This window comes from Pezoporus wallicus, unplaced genomic scaffold (genome assembly GCF_028554395.1).
Source record: "Pezoporus wallicus isolate ANWC-B61680 ecotype Strahan unplaced genomic scaffold, APGP_CSIRO_Pwel_v1 contig_6732, whole genome shotgun sequence".
NCBI classification, from domain to species: Eukaryota; Metazoa; Chordata; class Aves; order Psittaciformes; family Psittacidae; genus Pezoporus; species Pezoporus wallicus.
Window position 1 is genome coordinate 112,780 of NW_026638638.1, and position 9,670 is coordinate 122,449.

A 9,670-nucleotide genomic window follows, 5' to 3' on the forward strand; every position below is an offset into this window, starting at 1 on the left:
GCTATCTACTGTGTGGTGAAAACATCACTCCTATGATGCCAAATAGTGATGAAGATAGATTGGGTCATTTTGCTTAATGGGCATAGGATTCAGAAGAAATGACAGTTGCTTTCTAGGTCTTTGATTCAAATTCCTTTGAAGTCTTGTTGACTTTAATGGGCTTCAGATGAAAGCCTTGTGCACATTTCTCACTGATTTCAAAAAATGAACTTGTTTTGGAACTTCAGCAGATTTGTTCATAAAAGACAATACTTAAGTATGTCTTAAGTACTTAACGTTCAGCTTGCAAGCAGAACTGCTGAATTCAGAATAAAAGCCATTAGAGACATTATTCTGCCACCAATGCAAAAATATCTTGCGATGAGTAGTTTATGTCAACAAGCCTAATGCCCTCTTAGGCATACATAGTGCCTCAGTAATAAAGTCTGTTCTTTGGTCAGGTTCTTACTGGCAGCTGCTTATCTTTCCAGCAAACATGGAAGACAGCTTAATCCATTTATTCCCTCCTTGAAAACTGTGCAAAAAGACATGGGACATCCTAGGGAGAGGAAGGGTTGTAAACGTATGGCGCAAACATGCCATCTGAAACCATGCAGTGTCCTTTCTTCCAGTTTACTTTGCAGTTCTTCCATACATTCTTCTTAGAGCCTCAGAGCATTTTTTCAGCACCAGTTTAGCCTCTCAACTGCCCTGTAATATTATCAGGGCAAAGTAAATTACAAGCAAATATTATTTCCACTACTTGAAAGATTAAGAAAAAAGGGGGAAAAAGTGACTCCCCAAGGTGACATAGGAAGACTGTTGCAGAGCTAGGAATAGAATTCAGATGTCCTGACTCCTTGTCTGGTGCTTCCTTAAATATATGACCATCTGCTCTCCTACTGGAAGTATAGATACTATATGCTGACTCCAAGCAGGCTGCTAAGCCTGTTAGTTTATCCTCTTTTTATCCCATACTGATATCATCTCAAGCTAAGCTGTTGGCCTGGAGTCAAAGTGATTTCCAGTGTTTGAATGATTCGACCTGCTTGTTATTGTTTTAACCTTGCACCACACATATGCTTAGCTATTTGTGACTTATCTGCATACAGTCTGTGTAACAACAGCCACAAGCTAGAACTGTTTTGTTTAAAGATTCCATCCTGAAACATACCACATGTTTTAAACAACTATCATACAGCAGTGAGTTTGATCCTGGTAACTGCCTGAACCCAGATTTCCTACTGAGCTGCATGTAACTTTCAAGGACAAAGAGAGTATTAAAAAGACAAAAAACTTAAGCACTTATATGCCTCCACAAACATCAGTCATCATGTTAGGCTTTCCCAGTTCCACAGCTAAATCCTGCTCTGACTCCATCTGAACTAAAAGCCAAACTAGAACTAGATGGAATTCAACATAATCATCATTTTTCAAATCATCATCTTGTTCCTGAAAAAAATCATCCTCCAGTAAATCCCCTTCTCTTTTGCTGCAGAAACTCACTGTATGAACACAAGACAGAATCACTACCCAGTAGGTACAATACAATAGCATGCCGATTAATGTGCCTTAAATCCTAGTCTTCTGTTATACTGAAGAAGCAGGGTGGATAATTCAGCTGTCTTACTAAAATATCCTCTGGTTTTCTCTGTGGCTTTACTTGGAGTAAGCACACAAAGAATTGACAGTTCTGTTTCCAAATGATTTTTCATAGGAGATAGAATACTGTATAGGTATTGACTTGTTCTATGAGTACTAAAAGATATTTCTGTCTTTCTGAGCAGTGTTCAAAATATTCCAATTCTTTCTACAATGTTAAGTATATGGTCTTAATTCTGTAGCATATCAATATTCAGCAATACGTTGTATGGTTTGCAATCTGAATCGTTGTTCCTCTCAGCATCCCAAGTTTTCAGCTTTCACAGCTTTGTTAGAGAAAGGTTCTTCTGAAATTCTCTGGACTCCACTGTGATTCAACAGTGCTAACTGTTCTCAAGTCCCATTAGCTCCAGCAACAATCCTAGCGTAAGTGGGAATATACTGGAAGTTATGCTAAGTTACAACTCTTCTAGAATCATCTTGCGGAGTTCTTTCTCTCTCTTTCTCTGAGGTTACACTGAAAACACCCTATTAACCTTACATTTGGGATATTAAAATAATCTTAAACCATGAAGAATTCCAGCCAACACACATTAGGTTAGAATGATTGTCCTGGGGTCAGCAGTAACAGTCATTTTTCTCCTTCTTAGTAGCTGGTCCAGTGCTGTGTTTTTGACTTTCAGCCTGAGAACAACGCTGATAACACCGATGTTTTTAGTTGTTGCTCAGTGATGTTTATGCTGACCAAGGACTTTCTGAGCCTCATGCTCTGCCAGGGAGGAGGGGAAGCCAGGAGGAAGCAGAGACAGGACACCTGACCCAAACTGGCCAAAGAGGTATTCCATACCACAGCATGTCATGCCCAGTATATAAACTGGGGGCAGTTACCTGGAAGGGGTAGATGACTGCTTGGGTCTGGCTGGGTATTAATTGACAGATGATGAGCAGTTGTATTCTCTTCCCTTGATATTTCCCTTATCATTATTATTATTGGTGGTGGCAGCAGTGTTTTGTGTTACACCTTAGTTACTGGACTTTTCTTATCTCAACCCATGGGAGTTACATTCTTTCCATTCTGCTCCCCATCCCTCCGGGAGCCGGGGGAGGAAAGGGGGGAGAGTGAGCTAGTGGCTGCATGGTTCTGGGTTGCCGGCTGGGCTTAAACCACGACAATGATAGTACTAGGGAACTTAAAATTAATTCCATTAAGCCAGCCTTAATTGTCCTGCAGATTGTCAAGTAACGAAGGACACTTAAGCTTTAGCTTAGTGGATCTAATTTGGTGATTGGTACATGATCTAGTAATTTCAAGAGATGCACATTTAAAGATCCTTTCAAAGATTTCTCCATAGTTTTTACAGCATTTATACATGTACATACTCACATATTTTGAGCTCAAACTGTAAATATCAGTGTTGTGCCAGGGTGTGAGGTAACATATGCCTTTTCAGCACAAGTCCTGTGGTGCAGTTTTTAGACAGCTTTGTTGTCAGAGAAGAGCTTCAAGTAGATGTTCAGTAAGCAGTTCCTTATGCAAGGGGGCTGAAGCAGGCTGACAAAATCTGTATTGGTTTAATTAGGCTGGCAGAGCAGCTTCTTCAGACATCATTTTCTTTAGCCAGTGAAGGAAAATGTTACTAGTAAATTGTCTTCCCTTAGTAACAGATGGTTATTCTTCCTTCATTCTTCAGACAGCAGAATGTCACTGCTAAAGAACTTGAGGCTGGTCATTTACCATATGATCTGAATTCAAGATGATATTTATCACCTGTTATTACAAGGTAATAAACACTTTTGGTTCAATTCTAGGAGTTGAGTGATCACCTTTATGAGGAGCTATGCACAAAATTCTGCAGTCATTATGTAAACACAGTTACTGTAGGAAATTTGTCTGCATAAGGATTATGCAATTTAACTTAAAAACCCTACTAGTAGTAGATTTCAGGTGCAAAGGTAAATTACAGAACCCAAAATCCACACACACAGGCTGGCTGCAAATTATTGCCCTTGTAGTTTTATCAAAGGAAAGATTCAATTTGCTGACAGTTCTTAATGTGCCTGAATCCACTGTCAGAAGGACCAGTTAGGTTTTCTCACTCACCTTCTCCAGTCCTGAAAACTTTCCCTCATAAGAATACCTTCTGATGACATGATTAGAACTTATGATTTCAAAGGTATTGCTCTGGGGAAAAGGATTTTCAGAAGTGTTTGATCCTATACTGATGTTCTGAGTGGACAAAAATTAGGAAAGAATTCTTGATTTTGTGAAGGAACAAAACTTCTTAAAAACCTTTAGCTGTCAAAGCAATATGTTATTTGTTTTAGTTAGACCTTTTGAAAGAAGATGTCACTTAACATTAAAAGCCTATCTTGTATTTTTAGGTAAAATAATTACCTTTGTAAGTAAACAAACTACTATTACTGATACTACCAGAGCTGTAAAGGATGGCACATAAGTCTCTGTAATTGCTGAATGGTTAAAAAACAAGCTTACTGCACTGTATTTTAGAATAACCAACATTATTTTTAATGAGTTCTATTACAAGCACTAAAATACTTTATGATTAGATGCAAATATGCTTGCACATGATTTCTTAGGCCCAAACAATATACACTATATTCACTTTAACTTAAGTAATTAGCTCTTGCAGCTGTAAAACATGTTTGTATTAACCTTTGGCCTCTGTTCTGTCATCAATGATACACATACTTAGCTTTCTGTTTAATACCATTAGAGCCTAAGAGCGTTGTTTGCACGCATACAGCTGCGTATGTACACCCATGCAAGTTAATACTCCAAATTTCTCACCCAGCATGATGATCTGTTAAAAATGATTATGAACTCCCTCACGAATCTCAGTGATTATTAATGAAACCAATAGTATCTGCTAAAAGATCTCAAAGCAGATCTCATCTCAGCTAAACAAATCCACTTATACTAAGTAGAATTTCCGGTGTATTTTTGCAAATGAGCCTTAAAGAGTTTATAAGCTAGGTTTGAAGTGTAATGTGTACGTCTGAGTGTAACATGCAGTAGAAACTGCTTGTATTTTGGTGTCTGATCTTGTAAAATATCATTGCTGCTAATAGTATATGGGGAAAAGACTGGATAGTGTAACTTTGAAGTGCTTGTTGGGACAGGGTTAGTAGGTTTGCAGCAGGGCTTACTGACATGGCTTGCATTGGTCACAAGTTTTGGGGTTCTCCAGCAAAGGGAGCTGTTTCTTTTACAATTAGCCAAGACTTATTCCACTCTTGTGACTGAACTGTTACTACTCTTGTACAAGGACTGGATCTGAAACATCAGCCACCTCTGCCTGGACAGCTTACAGATCCAAGCCACTCAAATGGGGACACCTCTGTTATACAGCTGGGGAACACAGACACCTGGCTGTCCTGGGACTGGGTCTCTGATACCAAGCAGGGTATTCCTTTGGGGCACAGCACTAGTGAGATGGGTGCGAACACCAGGACTCTGGGACTCTGGGTGCTCCAGGGGGAATCTCCTGATTGATTTGTCAATGAGCACGGGTAAGTGGTGGCAAGCAGGGAGCTGTACTCAGATTCTCCATGTCTCTGTCTAATGCCTTAATGCCAGATCATCTTGTTCTCTGACCACAGTGGTTTTGATACTTTCATTGTTATTCTCTTCTCTCTCTCTCTCTCCCCCCCCCCCAAATACTGAGTTATTAGATTCAGCAAATGAATATCAAACCTACCAACAGAAGTTTGGAAAGTTCTCTTTTTATTTAGCACCTGCAGAATTCAAACCAGCCTCATCCTTCTGCCTCAGCTTTTGTGGGGAGTACTGCTTACTGAGAAGGAAGTCTTCTCCTTGAGGTCAGTGAAGTATTCACCATTTCGTAGTGTTCCTTGAGCAAATCTTTAAATACACATGCACACACATATTTCTTGCCAGCTTGACTTTTCAGATCTTCATCATTTGCCTTATGTTTATACCTTCCAGACTGAAGGTTTATTTAGAAGATAGTGTGTCCCTGGGACAAATCATTCACTAGCAAAATGGAGCATATTCTAAAACAACAGAGGCAAATGCATCAGCAGCCTTTACCCTCTTCTTGCCTCATACACTGCAGTGTACGGGGGGTTAGGTTGCCTTTGTTTTTTCCAGAGAATTCCCCACATCAAGAAACTGCTGTTCTGCTAAAGCTAACTGCTGAGCCAGCACAAAGGACAAGTAAAAACCCAGTGCTGGTCTTCAATATGCATGTTTCAAAAGATTAAATAGCCTTTTATTATGTGACTAACATTTCAAACATGAGCTCCAAGCTTGGTCTCTCCTTCCTCTGTAGCTATTGTGTGCAATAACATCTAAGCATACAGATATATAATCTCCTCCACAACAAGCCCCTGAATGTATATGTATGTATATGTATGTATAAGCCCCTGTATGTATATGTAGTACAGATCAAAACCTCACTGACATTTGTCGCCATTTACACCAGTGTCTGTGCAGGCAGAGTACAGTGAATGACTTGATCCCTGCTGCAGAGGGACAAAACTGGGCTCACACAACAGTTCAAGCTTTCTCCTTTGAAGCTCTGGAGCCACAGCATCAGCTGGTGCATACTGCTGTAGTGCCCTGACTTTAAACCAGCAGATGAGCTACTCCCCCTTTCCCCGTGCTCCCACACACTTCCCCACCTTTCTAAAGGGTGGTCGAACACAGATGACATCTTATGTGCAGCAGAGTCTGTACCGTGAAAATTAAACAGGCAAATACAGAAAATTCAGCAAATGCCCTTTGTGGATTGAAGTGAGAAAAGTCAGCTACAGCACATACACAGGAATGGGAAAGAGAGAGTGTTCAGTAAATTGCCTTTGTCTGGAGGCATGGGTCGTCTCTTACCTATAGCAGTGAGACGTGAAAAGAAATTCTCCTGTTTGTAAAAATTTGCATCTTGCTGCATAAAGCAAGAGCGTATCTGGGTTTTGATGGGTGCCATGGCAACAATGTTACTGGAGTATAGCATAGGAGCATTTTTGGAGAGACAGAACAGGATGAAACAGACAGCTCGCTGCTTATCTGTGGACACAAGGACTTTTTCTGCAGACCCAAAGACAGATTCTCCTTCTTCTTCCTGAGTGGCTATTTACAGCTGCCATCACATTCATAGCGTCACTGCAGTTGTCCAGAAATAATGAAAAAGGGAAAAAAAATGCAACAACTAGGACAGATCTTAAACATAGTTCAGAGTTCCATTATATCTGCACCACTTAGAAGAACAATGCAGAACTACTAAACCCACAGCACTTACTAGCAAAGAACAAAATCTCAGGATTGCATGTTCAGTAAAACCTATGCTTAAGTACCATAATTGCTTAAAGGGATACATGTAGAGAACAACAGATAACCGTGGCTCTGCTTTTGTTCTGTAATAACTAATTTCAGAACATTTCAGCTAGGAGTGAATGTTTCACCTTTTCTGAGATCGACAAAACCTGCAATTCTTTTTTAATTCGTATATTCTAGTGTCAGTAAAGAGGTATTGCAACTGGAACCTCATTCAGGGATTGTATGTGCTCTGAGACTTCTGTGCAAAGAGAATAGCTTAATATTACCGAATTGCAATATAAAATAATACCTACTGCACCAGCCAGGGTGTGGACAGGAATATCAGAATATTTCTGCACTTCAGCAATTGACCAGAGCCACATTTCTAGCTCTCTGCATAGAAAGCATAAATCAACCTCTTGCCAGAAAACTGCAGAAACAGTTGCAATACCGGAGAAACAGACTTTCATTCTCTTATTCTAAGCTCCAGTTTATTTAGATTGTGATTTCTTAACAAAAATCAGACTCTTGCAATGTACGTTTAGTCCCTCTGTCCCAGTCACTTTTGAATGTCTAAGTCAACTTCAAAGCAAGAAGGAAGTTTTAAAGAGAGTTCCTGGATGTTTCTGGAGTGGCTGGAATATTTCACACCGAGAAGGCTAGACTTAGGGTTTAAAAGCGGGTTTAGACATAAGCAAATCCAAGCAGGAGAGAAAAACAGGTTGTCAGGGTTTGCGAATCCAGCTGCTTATGGAGACAATTTGTTTTTCCAAACGCTCCCTGTTCTCATTCTGCATTACTTCACAAGCTTTGTTTCATTTCTGCTCAGATGGTACTAGTTTATTTTCTGTTCACACAAAAGCCTTCCTGACCCTTGCAGCCCACATCTTCTGCCTTCCTGTTTCTTGCTCTCAGTTTAGATCTGTTCACACATCCTGCAATGCTTAACATCATTCTTGAGCCAGGGAAGTTTGCCATGGAACTTACATTTGTAAATCCTTCTCACAGTGTTTTCATATTGATCGTGTGAAACATGACAATGATGTGAGCTTGTGACCCTTTTGTATGTTGGTATCCTTCAGATGACCTGCAGAAGTCAAAGGATAGATAGTATATTCATTATTATCAAGGAAAAATTGCAGGATAAGCCAGCTTTTACTGTTTTGTAATAACATTTGTGAATCAAAAGATGTCTAACAGGAAGCAGCATGTAAAAAGCAGGAATGGGAAAAAGCAGTATCTCTTTCTTTGAGATTAGCAGGACAAATACTTATTCCAGTATTTCATAGCTCGGAATGAAGGAAAGATTTGTACGGATCTACTTTTCAGACTTCTTTGTGGCCCAGGAATAAAATAATCTGCCTTCATACAAGAATGTGGTCAAATATATGGTTGTTCTGCGCAGCTGAGTTCACTATCTTTAAGTCATAGCTACATAATTACTCTAAGCCGTATAGTTGCTTTATCTTCCTTAATAAGCCTTCAATTCATTGAAGATCCTCCCCTCCCTCAGCAATTTAATTTATTTAATGAATTACCTATTTTCACTTTACATAAGGTTGATAACCTTGGCCTTGCTACAGATTGTATACACCCCTGAAATACCTTTAGTGAGTCAAACACCAGAGCAAATGTCTGGGTTCCATCTGTTAATAAGATACGCCTATGGACTGTATGAAATAAAGCCATATTCAGCTTCCTGGTTCCTTGCTCCTTGTTCAGAAAAAAATATCCAGCCACTGCACTTGTAAAGTGTTCCAAGTGTGAATAAAGGTTAGAAACACATGGGTTCTTTGGGTCTGCAGGCAGACTGTGAAAATGATAGAGAAAGGCGCAGCTTCCATCTCCTGCTAGCCTCACTGGCAGGTCAGCTAAAAACATCTGTTTATTATCTCTTTCAATTAAAAAGGGGATTTTGCACTTTTGGCACTGAGCAATCCATGCAGTGACAAAACCCACAATTACAGGAGCAAAATAATTATTACTGATCTTCATTGTGAGCATCCCACTAATTTTAATAAGCATGACTCAGGAGAGAATAGTATTCTAAATACAGGTTGTAATGCACAAAACAGGGGGTTAGATCCCCCTTACTACTTGAACTGGACACCAGATTTATTTCAGACATTGCAGCAGAGGTGTTTTTTAGCAGATGTAAAGATTCTAGAAACCCACAGCTCTGACGTCTCTGGCAGCAGCTACATACTGCTTGGAACTATGAATCGGTGTAGGTGACTTAGTAATGACTTAAGTTACTCAGAAAGAAGAAAGCAAGATATTTTAATAAGCAAGGTGATCACTACGGCAGACTACTACACTTCCATACTGCCTGTATAAATTTCCACCTACCTGTAAGGTGTTTAAAAAAAGAAAGAAAAGATGGTGATCAGCTAACTTAATCCAAAATGCTATACCATTTTGTGTCCACCGGTGGCTAATTCTGTCCAGGCTGTCAGCACCCAGGAGAACAGCATACTTCCCTGCCTGGTGTTTTGTCCCTGAAGAGATGTGAGCTACATACCTGCTACTGAGGACCTGACTGAAAAAGCTCAAAGCAGAGGAAACAGTTCCCCAGCCCAGACAGGAGCCGCAGCTGACACTCCATTAGCTGTGTTTGCAGGGCTTCATCTTTGACCAGCACCAAATGCTTGCTCAAACACAGCTCTGAGCACTACCAGGCTCTCAAGCACGGAGTATTTCAGATCTCCTTCAGCACAGGCTGGGACCATGAGTCAGTCAGCCAGCTCAGAACATCAGGATGGGTCAGACCAGTCTGCTGTACAGCTAATGCTT